We start from the raw sequence: 17,222 nt of genomic DNA on the forward strand, positions 1-17,222 counted from the left end.
ATTAAGAGCCTATATTTTACTAGAGACATACAGAGGCGGATTTAGGGGGGGCCCAGGGGGCCCGCCCCCCCCCTTTTTTTGGGAAAAATTTGGTTGATTATATAGGGAATCACTGAAGCATGACTGGAGCGGGCCCCCTCTTAGGCAGTCAGTGGGCCCCCACTTTAAATATGAAAATTTCTAAATTTCTAGATCCACCACTGACATATACTATATTCAGTCATTTTTACCAAATCCTATAGTGAGAATTGTTACGGACAGAATATTATTTTTGACCTTATGCTTGTCCGGCTTATCTAAATATAATATATCACAGTTTAATGGCACGGTACACAAATTGCACCGAGTACCCAAATTGCACCCATTTAGCAAAAATCTGTAGCAGCGGAAAATCTTACAAGTTTTCTTAGAGACTATACAATTTGTATTTTTATGATTTGACATTTTAAACGTCTTTCAACATATAGCTAAATATATTTAAATATTCACAAAACGCAGTGGCGGATCCAGAGGGACCCCCCCCTTTTTTTTACGATCGATGCATTTGAAAGGGGACATGTAGTTGGACCCCCCCCCCTTTATCCTGGGTTAGGACCCACCTTTTATAAATGGCTGGATCCGCCCCTGAAACGGTAATTACCATCACAGGCTTTTGTGGAGTGGATCCCCCCTTTTTTTATTTGTGTGTTTATATTTGATTTGAAAATATTTTTTCATATTTCAAAAAAAACTTATATTAATTTAGTTTTACTTATTTGAGGTGTTCAAAGTCTTTTCAAAGCGATTTAACAATATAAGTAAAAAAAAATCCCCTCTATCCTTTTCTTGTGATTACCATTACATGTCATCAGATGATGTATTCACTGGAAAAAGTAAAATCTACGGAAATGTCGCCATGCGACGTCCACAAAAAGTCAACTTTAAAAAAATAAACAATTAAAATATGGTACAGGCATCCATGCATTTCTTAAAAAAATGAATAGTAAGCATTGACTATAGTCATATTGTTCCAGTAAATATTTGGAGAAATAAAACAAAAATCAGTTATTCGATTTTTACGGATGTGGAATTAAGCATAGATGCAATTTTGGTACTCCTCATTACAGAATCACGAATCGTTTGGAGATGGGTTCAAACCCATTTTTCTATGATTCAATATGGATTCAAAATTATATTGGTGGAACTACATGTATAAAGTAAATAAGGATGTATATTGGTGGAACTACATGTATAAAGTAAATAAGGATGCATCTACAAAATAAATACAGAATGGAAACGTTTGTCTGGTTCGTATATAAACGTAGGTGAACACACTGATAAAATAGGTGCAATTTGGCGGAAGAGAGGCATGTCGTCTTGTATTTAAGAAAAGTAAGAAGAAAAAACAAATACAAAAAACTTATTTTGTTTTATGTAAACGCTACACATTTGTATTGTTTATTTGTGTTATTTAGTAGCAATCCGATTGTTTGGATTTTATACTAATAAAAATGATCTTAATTATATCTTTTATTTCTTCATATTTATTTCTTGCTTATTAATTTTCTATAGTTTTCGCTTTGGTTGCTGCCTCGGCATTGGTGTATACATCCCATATCACCTTTAACCATATATCATGACATGGATTTCCAAAAGTAAGGGGACGACCATTTCATATGATTCTTTGTGAGTACCAGCAGGGTTTGTGAAATCATACTCTGGCCTCGTAAAATCTTTAAAAAAACATGTCCAATTAAGGATGATGAAAATCTGAGACTGCTACAACACAGTGAAAATGCATGAAAATTATTAACTGCAAAACGCAGAAAATAATTGACACATTGACAGCATGGTTTTTATATTAGCAGGCCAATTACTTTACATAATTAAGCTTGCATACATAACCTACAATCTTTCTTTGATACCTCATTAGTAAGTATGGTTTTATTAGTAATTGTTTTATTTGCTGCCCATAACATAGGCGTTCCGGTACAGTATTTGAATATTTTTCAAGTTCCGCATCGTTTGCACTGAATATTCAAATTGCTCTTTTTATACCACATACCAGACATATATACAACATACTTACATATAACATTACCTTATTGTGGGTGAATTTATCAAATCTGATGCAATCCCTTCAATTCAATTCAATTTAATTCCATTCCATTCCATTCCATTCCATTCCATTCATTAGACAAGCAGAGGCGTAGATACATGTAACGATTACATCTAATACAAATATAATAACTGTAAAAAAAAGTCTTACTAGTTTCCGCATGGTATATAAATTATAATAAATGATTCCTTATTATGACTGGTATATTTATCGTATATAATTGTATTATATTTGCCTTCGGGTTTATATAATCCGTTCATCCTTTTTCGCCTCTTCAAAATTCAAGAGTCAATCCTAAATTAAGTACCGTGTCGATTCCTAACATCACCGAAGAGACATTAATTGTCGAAATCCGGATATGGTGTACCAATTTTTGCACCTTATGTTTGCGGTATACCATCCTTTCCGCAAGTTTATTGTTTTCTGTTTGGTATCAAATTAATGATTAAGATCCATTTTGTTACAGTCTGGTGATCCGTTTATTTGGCAATCGCCATGGCAGTCAGCAGGGTTTAAGAACATCTGTTAATCGACCTGCTAGTCAAATGCGTTTTGTTAAAATATACTTTTTCACTTTTTGGTCTTTTGGAAAATGTTGTTTGTGCTGTATTTAGACCCCTCTACCAAGAAATTTGTTTTACATGCACACGTATAAAAATTGCGGTTTTTATCCAACGCAATCATAGGTTTGAACGTTGTTTTCAATTTAGACTTGTTTATCATATACATATACCGTTTCGATTCCTAACATCACCGAAGAGACATTAATTGTCGAAATCCGGATATGGTGTACAAAAACCTTTGCACCTTTTGTTTGCGGTATACCATCTTTTCAGCAAGTTTATTGTTTTCTGTTTAGTATTAAATTTATTTATTGCATCGGTGATCCGTTTATTTGGCAATCGTCAATGGCAGTCAGCAGGGTTTAAGAACATTTGTTGTTCGACCTGTTAGTCAAATGCGTTTTGTTAAAATATACTGTTTCACTTTTTTGGTCTTTTGGAAAATGTTGTTTGTGCTATATTTAGACCCCTCTAACAGGAAATTTGTTTTGCATGCACACGTATAAAAATTGCGGTTTTTATCCAACGCAATCATATATCCTTTGCTTTATCCTAAAAACAAGATAGCAATGCTCGTGGTTTGCTTCTAAGAAAACTTACCTTATACCAATTAGTCAGTATGTCACAGTCGGCCGGTAACTCGACATTGCATGCCTGTATAACTGAACAAAACGATTGCAAAAAAGAATAGAGAAAATGGTATATAAAACGTATAACTAAAATACCGAACTCCAAGGTAAATTCAAAAGGGGAAGTCCATAAAAACTGACAAAATCAAATGGTATCAACCATTGCAACGGAACGAGTGAAAACAGCTTTCATATATTCCTGACTTGGTACAGGCTATTTCCAAAGAAAATGGTGGGTGAATCCTTGTTTTGTATCAGACATACAACAAAACTGACTAAAAATTCAAAGAAACGTACGTACAAATATATCTAACAAGTTGCTTTAAAAAAGTAATGCAATCGTGAACCTAATTGTCAGACCAGATAACAGATATTAAAGATGCATAATTTTACCTCATTTCTTTTTCTACAAGATGTACAAAACTGACATGGATTCTTATATAGCTGCTGTTTAATGTTTAAATCATTTTATTTCCGAAAGATAACATTGCAACATGTAAAACAGGAAACAACTGGATGTTTCATTTTTAGGTGCTGATTTGGTTCCTGGCTAAAGTTGAAATGTACATGTGGAAAAAAAAACATGTTGAAGAAGTTCAATGAAAACAATTCTGTTTTTTTTTTGTTTTTGTAGCCAGTTTGTAAATAGTTCAAAACCCTAGGGTGTATTCTTTTGTTAATCCCGAACTAAAACCCTTCACACAGGTTTAAATGGTTAGAACATTGGCTATCATATTCAAGATATGTTTAATCTCAATTTATTCATACCACAGGCAACAAACTCCAATGAGGTTTTTAGAATAGAAACAGTTTGAAACTTCAATTTTATACTTAAATCAGTTTTTTAAAGCAAATCTCACATAATTATTTCATTTCTTATTTGTAAATTAACCAAAAGATTGTGAAGTTGTTGTTTTTATACGACTGTGTGAGAGACAGAAGGAAGCAGGATTGATTTATTGATTGATTGGTGCATGTTTAACGCAACTTACAGCACTGTTGGCTATTTCGTGGTGTTCAGTTTTTGCATTGTTGGTGAGAGAAAATTGACAATCCTAAATGATTGAGATTGGAGTTGACTGCACCTGCCACGTGCGGGGCTGGAACTCACAACCTCAGTGTTGATAGGCTAGTGATATAGCCCAATTGGCAATCAAGGCCCCTAAAGAAGAAGGAATAACATGACCAACGCAATATAATAGCTTATGTCAGTACGCAATTCATAATCCTGTTTTGAGATCGCCTGTGCATTGAATATGGAAATTTAGTATTGATTTTAAGAACAAAATATTAATTTTGTATTATAAGTTGTACTTTTTCAGCTTATAAATACAACGTTTTTGTTTATGTTATTTTGCCTAATTATTTTCAAAATCGTCGTTTTTGTCGTCAAAAGGCCTCTGTCAACTGGACCCTCTAAATTCGCTTATGAATACAGATCGATTGCCCGACTCCTTGAAAAAGGAACTATCCAGTATTTAAAAAACAATTGCACTCATATTTCTTTAGGTGGGACACAAAGTTGTGCACCTGACATCTTAACTTTACATCTGAGTGAGAGATAAGTATTGTAAAATTTAAAACTATCGGCAAATAGTGGTTGGACGATGGATGTAAAAATTGCTTACTCAACCTAACATTATGAAGCTGCAGACCAAATATTAAATCATTCCCTTCAATAAGAGCCAAGAAAAGTTTGACGAAAAGTTTCCATGTACAATGAGTGTTGTACAATTTCAAACGATCGGCAAACAGGAAGTAGCTGCACAGTGGAAGTAAATATTGCTTACATGCTACAACTCTACATTATGAAGCTACAGACCAAATAGAAGCCAAGGTCATTCGGACGGACGGAGTCGAGCGGTTAATAAATGACATGATTTTTGCCTTCGGCGACACATGTAAAAATGTCGGGCGCATTGCATTTGCGCCAATTTTTTAAAAATCCAACCTTTCATTTGCGCCACAAGGTTATATTTCATTTGCGCCTAAAGATAAAAACTACATTTGCGCCAAAAGATAAAAATCATACATTTGCGCCAAAAGATAAAAACTACATTTGCGCCATTTTACAGGTAACATATAACGGAAAAGTTTAGAATATTCATTACTACATCGTGAATAAGAATGTTTTTTAAGAGTCTAAGTAAGTTCTAACTCATTTTTTGATATAAAACTGAGAGTCACTTAGGTTTAAAATTATATAGTGTTCACATGTTTGAGGTGCCAAGATGGACATTGTCAATTTTGAGACAAATAGGCCGTTAGTCTTCTCAGAATTGGATTGTTTCATATTTTTTAATTCTATAGCCGACTATACGATATGGGTTGTCTCATTGATGAAGACCGTACGGTTGCCTATAATTGATGTCATCCACTTCATTTGAACTTTGGTGGATAGTTGTCATACACATCCCCTTATTTTTATATAGAGGAAATAAGTCTGTATTTTTTTATGACCACATATATAGGTTATCCAGTGTACATCAGTACATCCGAGCCTTTGCTTACAAGTCTTGTGTCAGAACAAACTTTTGGTTTTACTCCAGTGTATAGTGCTTTCATTTAGGTTTTATGATCTCGTTAATTTATAACAGAACTGTGTTTTAACATTATTATGAAAAGTCTCTTATTAAGAACGTGTATAGTGCTTTCATTATGGTTTCGATGGCTAATTTTGGAGGAATATGTTTTATAATGCAATCAAAAACTGTGTTTTGAAGTTAATATTAAAAGTCCCTTTTGAATAAAATATTTTTTTATACTATTTACCTGTATTTACCTGTATTATTGGCGCAAATGAAATGTTTTATTTTGGCGCAAATGAAATATGGTTTGTGGCGCAAATGAAAGATTATTTTGGCGCAAAAGCAAAGCACCGACAATGTCATACTTCTCGTTCACTATCAGGATCGATTGTGTAACAATGTCACAAATTTCGATAACCATGATAGTAATTTAACTTGTGTTTTGTTTTGTACTTTTAAATGTGAAATGAAATTCGTCTTCTACTCCTGAAAGACATAAGGGACAAATAATATCTTCTAAATGAGATTTATTGACACTATTATGTATACTGATTTTGCTAAATTTCTTATCACTTTTTTGTCTATATGGTTAACATTAAGTTGGTTTGACTTTCTGACTTTCTAATTTGTAATTGTTTATAAGCTGTCAATGTGTTCTAAGCTTATTAATTTACTAATCAAGATTTCTCATCACAAAAACATGTTCTTCTTTAAGTTCAAATATCTATCATCATGGTATGTTTGTTATGAATTTCGCGAACAATAAACGACCAAAAAAAGATGATAACAGTCAAGAAAAGGAAAATTAATTAACAATTTTTTGTGAAGAGTTTTCCAAATGAAACTGAAGTATAAAAAAATAGGAAAAGACAATTATTAGGGTATAGGAATGGGGTACCCAACATGACGAATGACGGTAAAATATTTGTTAAAATAACGTTCCATTTGACGCTAACGGTAGGTACAAAATAAGATGTGACGAATGACGATAAAAAATTAAGGCTCATTTGACGCTAACGGTAGCGAAAAACGGACGCTTGACGATTAAGCTGGTCATTCCTACCCTCAGTTATTGCTATTCACATGAGATGTATTCAAAGAAAGTTCCTTTGTGTAAATTGCCGCAGTATATTTAGAGAATTCTTGAAAATTTAACGAAAAAATAGCATCAAAATAACGGTAATTGTTGTTAAATTGATCAATTAAATGGAATTTAGGGCGGGTCTTTATTGAGTTTGGCCTAAACTTTGTGGCTATGATTCATAACAATACAGGAACAAGTTTGTCACATTGGTGCTCAATTGAATTAAAACATCCTGTCGATAAACCATATTGCCGAAACGTATACATAGATGTTGTCCAAGAGAAAATCATACAGCTTAAATAATATTACCTACTCCCAGTAGGTATCTCCAGCATATTTACCTTTTACATTACGGAAGAAGGCTTGATGTGAGTTGCAGCAAATGCAATCAACTTTTCAAAGACCTGTAATCAAATAATAAAATTTGTGTTTGATAAGATCGTGATATGAAGTGTAGTGAAGAGAGTCGAAAAGTCTTAAAACAGTCAACCGATGATTGAAAGGGCTACCCAAAGCGCTTTATTTATCTAAAACATCCAAAGATTTTTTTATAATCCCAAAGTAATTAATTCCATTAATTGCATATTTATTTAAACAGTTAATGATAAGGGAATGACCATGCATGTAACTCTGGAAGGGAATATTTTCAGTGCAGTTTCCTTCTTTAACAAAACTTTAATTTCCAACTTTGAAGACATACATATCTTGATCAAAGAGAAGGTAACAGACATTTCTGTTTGAGTATTTTGCTTTTAAATCTAATTTTAAGTTCTTACCAATTGGACGCTTGTTTGTTACCATGCAAAGCCTGGACATGTGAGCCTCCTCGTGGGGTTTTTGATTATGTGATTACTTGGCCATTTTTTAATATAGTGATTATTTGATTACCAGACCAAATATTTCATGATTATTTGATTATTTGATAATCTAGGACTGTATTTTTGATTATTTGATTATCTTGTTTAAAAAATAATTAATGATTATGTGATTACTTCGACACCCCCATGAGGGGCCTCACATGTGGACATGATACAATACATATTATATATATCTCTGGTGATATTAAAAAAAAATAGAAAGAAAAATCAGTGTTTGATTACAAGGATTTGTTAAGTAAGACCAGAAACATAATACATTGTATACTATTCCCAGGTAAGACTTACTATTAAAAATACTTGAAGTATATATATAAATATTGAGGTAAATTGTATGGCTTTCCAAATACCTTTTCGATTCCTAACATCACTGAAGAGACATTAATTGTCGAAATCCGGATATGGTGCACAAAAACCGTTGCACCTTTTGTTTGCGGTATACCATCTTTTCCGCAAGTTTATTGTTTTCTGTTTAGTATTAATAAAGATTCATTTATTACATCGGTGATCCGTTTATTTGGCAATCGCCAATGGCAGTCAGCAGGGTTTAAGAACATTTGTTGTTCGACCTGTTAGTCAAATGCGTCACAGTTTTGTTAAAATCATGATACTTTTTCATTTTTTTGGTCTTTTGGAAAATGTTGTTTGTGCTGTATTTAGACCCCTCTAACAAGAAATTTGTTTTGCATGCACACGTATAAAAATTGCGGTTTTTATCCAACGCAATCATAGGTTTGACCGTTGTTTTCAATTTAGACTTGTTTATAAATATTGTACTGATGATGTAGTCATTCCGGAATCGATGGGTAGGACTTCTACGGTCCGGTATTTATCGTGAAGGTGCAATTTCCTGTTCATGATCGATATGCCGATTTTGGAATTTGCCTTTGTTTTTACCATTTAATATTAGGTCCCTGTTCATTGCACTGTTTGCACGATGAATGTAGAAGAATTATAAACGTATAAGTAGTTAAATTATTGTGGTAAGTTACCTGAAAACTGGTCCTGTAAATACTTTTAGTGGAATTTCCGGGTGTGAATATTTAAAAAAATCTGTCTGTTCATAACATTTGTTAGGGGTCTTTATTAAAGATACTGGAAGGTTCACAAAATAGATAGTTAAGGTTTTATAAGGGTTAATTATTTATTCCCTTTTTTTTTTTTTTTTATTAATTATTTATTTATTTATTTAATTTTTCTCTGCAGTGCCACATCATAAATACAAATGTACTAATGAGTTTTATACAATAGTGACATAAAATTACCTGAGTGATCAAAAGTACAGAGAGATTATAGTGTCAAGCTGACACTTCTAAAGACTAAAGACATAGACCATGTAGACATAGAAAACTTTATTTAATTCGGAAAAGCATAAAACATTAAAACATAAGCTCTGATGAGCTTTTTATCATGTTTATCGAATATAAAAACGTATTCAAAACAAATAAAACAAAGCATCATCATTTCATGCACAATGACAATGTCATTTAAAAACAGCTGAATAAAGCCATGCAACAACCAAAATTTCACATTTCTAGCAATATTATATAAAAATTTATAAATTTATTTAAAAATTTAAATTGAACTGTTTGACAAAAAACATTAAACATAGATTACTCATTTGTTTGTCCATGATGTGCTACAAAAAGTCCTAAACAACCATTACAAAAAAGAAAACCTTGTGTTTAGTCGCTAATGTTGACCGCTCCCTAGAAGGGATGTACTTGAATAGGTCCATATTTATAGACTTGCCACATAAATTCAATCATAAGTAAAGCAGGTAAGACATTTCAGCATGTGCAGTCTTGTTTGTTAAATGTACAACATTTGTTACATGTACTCTGACAGTAATGATCATAAGATATTAAAGATGATAACCTAGTTAGTATTTGACAATACACAAGATTCTAATTTTGATTTTATGAAGGGAACTGCCCCGGTTGACCTGCAGTCATTCGGGGAGGGATAAACAGGTCGTAGGAAAAAAGAAGGGATAATTCATTTATGTAGGAAAATTATAGAAAAGATTGTGAAAATATGGAAAATCAATGAAATTAGCATTTGAAGATCAAAGAAAACACTAAAATCACTTAAATAGGTGATAACTGAATTTATCAAATCACTGAAATAAGTGATGATGAAATCACTTGTTTAAGTAGCACCCCTGACTGGTTAAAAGAGTTATAATAATGGGCACAAAGGCCTTAAATCATTTTGTAAATTGGCCATAAAAATCAAACTTTGTAACACCATATGTAAAAACCTATATTTATGATCTTTAATATTCAAATTTAGATGAACTAGACACTCTTGTTGTATGTGGTTTGTTTTAATCATGTTGACAGCTTCAAAAATGTGACATTTTCAAGTGATAAGCCAAATTTAGCATTTTTATGCATTTTTATGGTCTATTTCCTTTTGAAAAACATTATGGCCACAGCCTTAGACCTAAACAAACTTGTTATAAAAAGATATCCTGATCAGAAACATATTGTGACAAATTAATTATGGTGGTCCTTGCATGTGGCCAATGTTGTTTGAAGGGAAACCTATTGAAATTTAGGCAAAAAATCGGTCGAAATTATAATTTCCCATAAGCATGATAAAAGTGCACAATTATGAGGTTATAAATACATCACAAATTGACAATTGTTGTAATGTGGAAGAGCTTGTTGAATTTGTATTTGTCAGATAAAAAGGAAATTATTTGAATCTAGAATAATTTTGAATTCTGGAAATATATATACATATACATTATAAAAAAAAAAAAACCTAAATAGATGGCTAAGGTTCATGTTACTTTGCTGATATTTCAGTCAGTCAGGGGTACTACTTGTACAAGTAATCTTTATTTACTTGAAGAAGTAAATAAAATATACTTATATAAGTTAATTATAATGTTTGAATAATCTCCCCTTTATTTTGTCAAGAATTTACTTGTATAAGTATTTTTTTTTTACAATCCCACAAAAATTCTCAAGTTTTGAGATGTAAAAACATGCCTTTAACAATGTATCTCAGGTTAGCTCATAATTTTGTCCATGAAGTTACACTTCCATGATTAGTAAAGACATCTGCAAAGGACAGACAATTACAAATTCTATTAGAGGCTCTGAGCAAAGAAGTCCTAAGAGTTCAAGTAAAGAAGATAGGATTACTTTTTACTTCTATAAGTAAAAAAATCTGAATGTCTAAGGGACATAACTAAGCCCAATTTTTTTTTACCTATACAGGCCTCAGACCACAATTATTCTTCCCATTGGTTACAATGCATTTTTTGGTAAAAGTCTAATTGAATTAAAAAAATTGCACCGCTTCAAACATGAAATAAATTTACCTGCTTATAGACCATTATTATTTGAATAAAATATGCTTGTCCCAGGACAATCCATCAGTGCTTTTTCTTTTGAGAGCCATATTAACATGCCAATGGTAGGATTTGAATCTTGAATAAATGACGAAGGCGAATTTCTACCCTACTTTCATTTTGGCCAAATCACTACTTTCACTTTCAACAATAAATTTTTTCCACATGTTTTACTTATTTCAATATATATGCAACTGATAGGACCACTTAAATAGTAAACATTTCAAAGAAAACAGTAGTCAGAATACTTAGGAAGAAATACCCCATATAATGATTGGGAACTATATTCCTAGACCATGAACAAAGGGAATTAATTGTGGTCTGAAGCCTATTAGACCTAAAAAATTTATAGTATTCTTATGAAACTTTACAATTACTTAGCATGATATCTTAGTAGTATAAATGCCAAATTTTATTACATTGTGACAATTATTAAAAAAGTTTGGAATGTTTTTATATTAGCATATCTGTCTGCGGAACATGCGTTTTGCAAAGTTTTAAGAATTCAGTCAAAATTTTATTCAGAAAATATTTGTATAGTAATTTTTTACCAAAATATGCCTTGTTACAGTAAACATAACTTGTATTTAGTTGTAATGAGACAAGTGTTAAAGCAAACTGCACCATATGTGCCAGTTTTTTTTCATATTTATATATCTCTGAATCTTAAGTCAGAATTGGTCAATATGATAAGGGTACAGCCATAAAAAGCATAATTGTGGGTAAATTAACACAGAAAAGTTTATTTATTTTCATCTTTCTATCCTCTCTATTGGTAATTTACTTCTAAACAACTAAAAGTAATTTAGAATTGAAACTTTTGAACTTTTAAGAAATTTTACTTTACAAAGTTTTAAATGTGTTTGTATGTCATGTAATGTCCCAGATTCAAACCAATTTTGGAAAAACTTATTGAAATTGCATTTATAAGATACCCTCATTGATTCAATAAGTAATGTGGTGCATTTTCACAATTTTTTTTCTATAATTTTCATTAGAAATCATGTTTACTGTAAAAAATGCCAATTCCTGCCTTATATGCCCAAATATGGTCAAAATGTCTTATTTTGACAAATTTTCTGTAATTTCTATTTTCTTTCTTGAAAGGTAATCTGACTTAGATCATTTTGTACCTGTAAGACTAAAGACCTTTTATTCACAATAATTGTGTTTTGCCCAAACTCATCTCCTAGGCCTCAGACCACAATTATTCTTCCCATTGGTTACAATGCATTTTATGGTAAAAGTCTAATTGAATTAAAAAAATTGCACCGCTTCAAACATGAAATAAATTTACCTGCTTATAGACCATTATTATTTGAATAAAATATGCTTGTCCCAGGACAATCCATCAGTGCTTTTTCTTTTGAGAGCCATATCAACATGCCAATGGTAGGATTTGAATCTTGAATAAATGACGAAGGCGAATTTCTACCCTACTTACATTTTGGCCAAATCACTACTTTCACTTTCAACAATAAATTTTTTCCACATGTTTTACTTATTTCAATATATATGCAACTGATAGGACCACTTAAATAGTAAACATTTCCATGATTTCAAAGAAAACAATAGTCAGAATACTTAGGAAGAAATACCTCATATAATAATAGGGAACTATATTCCTAAACCACGAACAAAGGGAATTAATTGTGGTCTGAAGCCTATTACCAGTCAGGGGTGCTACTTAAACAAGTGATTTCATCATCACTTATTTCAGTGATTTGATAAATTCAGTTATCACCTATTTAAGTGATTTTAGTGTTTTCTTTGATCTTCAAATGCTAATTTCTTTGATTTTCCATATTTTTACAATCTTTTCTATAATTTTCCTACATAAATCAATTATCCCTTTTTCTTTGTATATTAATTTCACCAGTGCGCTTGGGCAGTAAGTTAGTGCGCTAAAGCTTTTAAAAGTACCCTTGGGAATTTTTCTGTAATCAAAAATTCATTAACTACTCTAGATCTTACTATCAGACAAAGATCAACAATATTAGGTAACCTGATTGGTTTTCTTTAGAGTTAGAATGATCTACTTCAAGGTTATGACCTGATCTACAAACTATTCCATTTTTTGCATATTTTAAAATAACTGTAAAAGTGTCAGGCTTATCAAGCAAAAGACAATTTCTGCATATACATAGTTGTTTTTTTTCAATGGAATTGTTGTCTTTTTACCAATAAAAAAATCAAGCTTGTGGGAAAAATATCAAGAAAATGTTATAAACACTTATCAAAGTGATTACATTTTAACTTCTAAAATTACTTGTTTCAGTGATTTTAAAAAGTCTGTGTGAAAATTTTTAATATTTCACAGCCAAAATCACTCGAGGGAGTGATTCTGAAATCACTTGTTTAAGTAGTACCCCTGACTGATTACAAGTAAATAAAATACACTTGTATAAGTATCCTACAAATTTACTTTAAAGTATATTAATATTTACTGCTTCAAGTAAATAAAAATTACTTGTACAAGTAGTACCCCTGACTGACATTACCATCATGATTATGAGGTGAAGATCTCGACCTTGCTAAAGTTGTGACGTCAAAGTTTTCCTGGAAAAAGCACCAGTTGGAACATCATATATATATTTATTAAACATGGTTAAAACACTAAAGATTGGATGGCTGTAAGTGCATGTATTTATGATTGGGCAAGCAGTATGTGTTAAGCATGTTAGTTAAGGGTTTTCGACTGACCCTTATTTTTATCAGTCAGGGGACTTATTGAAATAAGTGATTTTTAAATCACTTATTTAAGTAGCAAATTTGAAGTTTTGTCACAAGTTGTGATTTTGTAGTTTTACCAAAATTTTAAACACATAGGTTTAGATAATATCTTTTCATTGGTAAAATTGAAAAAAATGAACTTTTTGCTTCTTTTAAGCAGCAAGGTTTATGCCTTTGATGCAATCATTTAGCTGCAAATTCTATTTTAGTTGAAAAAATGCTATAAAAAAATGGCTTTACATAATGAACTGATACTTTCTTAACAGATTTTTCCCAGCAGTGGGAGTATTTTTCCTGTAAAATTCAAGGTTTCATCGTATAGATTATGTAATAAAATTCTACTGTTCGCGATCAAAATTTCACTGTTCAGGGGTGTTGAAATTAGTGGGGGTTATTAAAATAATGATACTTAAAGAAGTGATTTTTTGGAAGGAAATTGAGGTATGATACTTAAACAAGTGATTTTTATGTCATTATCCTAGATTTAGTACAAGGTCATCACCTGACATGGGGGTGATGGTCCCAACCGTTTAGGAATTAGGGGCCCAAAACAAGTATTTTTTCTAGTTTCAGGATAATAACTGTATAAGTATTGTGATTGCTCTGAAATTGTACCACAAGGTTCAATACCACAAGTAGAAGGTTGGGATTCGTTTTGGGGGTAACGTCACAGTACCTTTATTGCACCGAGTACCCAAATTGCACCTATTCAACACTGAGGAAATCTTACACATTTTCTTTGAGACTAAACAATTTGTATTTTTATGATTCGACAATATACACGTCTTTCAACATACCGGTAGGTAAATATATTTAAAATATACACAAAAGGTTCACAGTCTATATCAACAGATGAAGCATTCCCTGGAAAAAGTAAATCTACGGAAACATCGCCATGCGACGTGCTCAAAAAGTTATCTTTTAAAAATGAGCAAATATTAAATATGTAACAAGCATCCATTTCTTAAAAAAATGAACAGTAAGCATGGACCAATGTCAAATTGTTCTAAATATTTGAAAAAAATAAACAAAACATCTAAGCATGGATGCAATTTGGGTACTCCTAATTACAGCATTCTGGATCGTTCGGAGGTCTGTTGAAACCCGTTTTTCTATGATTCATTATGGCATGTATGGATTCAAAATTAAATCGGTGGAACCATTTACGCAATAATGACACTTCTACAAAATAAACACAGAATGGAAACTTTTGTCTGGATCATAAATAAACATAGGTGTAAAAACTGTCAAAATAGGTGCAATTTGGGTACTGTCACGTTAGTTGCCCAAACTGTTCAGGAATTAGGGGCCAAAAAGGGTCTAAAACAAGCATTTTTTTGGGGGGGTAATTTTTTTTGTCACGATTTTAGAAATTGTCAATTTTAGAAAGAAAAATTGGAGGGTCACAATTTATTTTGCTAATTCTTTCTATATAGTCTGAAAACAGATTTACTTAGTATTGCGCAACAGCACAGTGTATTGCACAAAAGCAAGAAATCTTCAATTGAATATAAATTCAAATCATTTAACCAATTCCAAGTTCTTTGACTACATTTATTCTGTGTCAGAAACCTATAATGTGTCAAATATTTAATTACAATCCAATTCAGGTCTGTATCAAGCTTGAATATTGTGTCCATTTTTGCCCCAACTATTCAGGGTTGGACCTCTGCGTTTGTATCCAGCTGCGCTAGGCGAAGCAGTTTATTTAATGAGGATTTACTACTTTAGAAAGTTAAAGGTCAAGGACCTTTGGTCTAAAATACTGAAAGATCATGGACCTTTAACTGTTGGAAGGTCATACTATAATGTATACATGCTATATTTACATGTATGTACATGATGTACTAACAACTTTAATCAATCTTCTCTAAAGTTTGAAATTTGTAACTGACTTCTGCTGAGTCAAATGAAAATTTTGAATGACCAAAGTATAATTTGCCTGGCATGCCTTGCAGATATGAAGATCACATAGAAAAATTTAACAAATATGTCTGACATTTGGCCCAACTTCAATGTCAGCCTTCACGATTAACTTTTGAGTCCACAAGCCCGAAGCTCAATTTTTTGAAAATTTTAGTTGGATTCTGTAGAGAAGAATTTTACAAGTCCGAAAGCAATTTTACAAGCCAATGTTGTAGGACTTGTGGTTAAGCGTGAAGACTGCTTCATGGACTTGTCTGATTGAACCAAAATTTGCCTGATATGTTTATCCTAGTATCAAAAGAGACTCTTACAAGCAACTATTTTATTCCTATTTTTATACAACTGCAAAAAATTTTGCGGTTGTATATTGGTATCACGTCGTCGTCTGTGTCATCCGAAGACATTTGGGTTCCGGACAATAACTTGAGTATATCATGTATATATAAACATGGTAAATAGAAATCTATGAAATTTGAATACAAGGTTTATAACCACTAAAGGAAGGTTGGGTTGAAAAAAGAAATTGTGGGAGGGACAAATTTTTCTCATTTCAGTTTTCAGAAATTAAAAAGAATATTTCCTTTTTTTTTTGGGGGGGGGGGGGCAATTCGCAACAGCATAGTGTATTGCACAAAAGCGAGAAAAAAAGGGGGCTCCATTTTTTTTATTTTTTGGGGGGGAGGGGGTCAATTCGCAACATCATAGTGTATTGCACAAAAGCAAAAAATTGAATAAATTCAAATCATATAACCAATTCTAAGTTTTTTGACTACAGTTATTCTGTGTCAGAAACCTATTATGTGTCAAATATATAATTACAATCCAAATTCAGACCTGTATCAAGTGCAAATATTGTGGCCATTTTTGCCCCAACTGTTCGAGGTTGGACCTCTGCAGTCGTATACAGCTGCGCTCGGCGAAGCAATTTATTGAAATGTGATATTATTTACAAATGCATGAAAATTAATCCTGTCTATCATGTATCATTTTATTTAACATACTGTAAATTCAGAAATTATTGCGATTTCGTAATTTAAGACTAAAATGTGATTTTAATATTTGCGATATTGAGAAAAGTCCTATTTAATTCTTATAAAAAAGTTGAAAATGCGAGTTTAAATTATTGTGATTATAACCCTGTCGTAGTTTTCGCAATAATAAAAACATCGCATTAATTTCTGAATTAACAGTAATAGAAAAACAAAGGATATGGGGTATCCATCCAAGACATAAAATCAGTACATGTACAGCAAAAAAACACACAATAAGCAAAGGAACAGCGCTTTTATTTTCTGTTCTTCATCTCAAAGTCGCAGTGAGGCCTTCAACACTGAGCAAAAAAAAAACTCTCACCTCACTGCAAGTTTAAGACGGCCCCTAGCACAATTGCAGCCGGTTTAACCGTTTTAATGGTACCAA

General features: G+C 32.0%; 2 protein-coding genes across 7 annotated transcripts in view; one reads left to right on the plus strand and one right to left on the minus strand.

Annotated features, from left to right (window-relative positions):
* The window catches only part of LOC127710861 (lithostathine-1-alpha-like), a 420,068-nt gene that overhangs the window by 165,062 nt on the left and 237,784 nt on the right, over window positions 1–17,222 (minus strand). The gene's annotated exons all lie outside the window — the stretch shown is intronic.
* LOC127710856 (zinc finger protein 184-like) overlaps window positions 8,626–17,222 on the plus strand; it is an 82,984-nt gene continuing 74,387 nt past the window's right edge. For all 6 annotated transcript variants that reach the window (XM_052216811.1, XM_052216812.1, XM_052216810.1 and 3 more), the window contains exon 1: window positions 8,626–8,760. The gene's annotated coding sequence lies outside the window, so the exon portion shown is untranslated. The remainder of the gene's footprint in view (window positions 8,761–17,222) is intronic.

Source organism: Mytilus californianus, unplaced genomic scaffold (assembly GCF_021869535.1).
Source record: "Mytilus californianus isolate M0D057914Y unplaced genomic scaffold, xbMytCali1.0.p SCAF_8, whole genome shotgun sequence".
Taxonomy (NCBI): domain Eukaryota; kingdom Metazoa; phylum Mollusca; class Bivalvia; order Mytilida; family Mytilidae; genus Mytilus; species Mytilus californianus.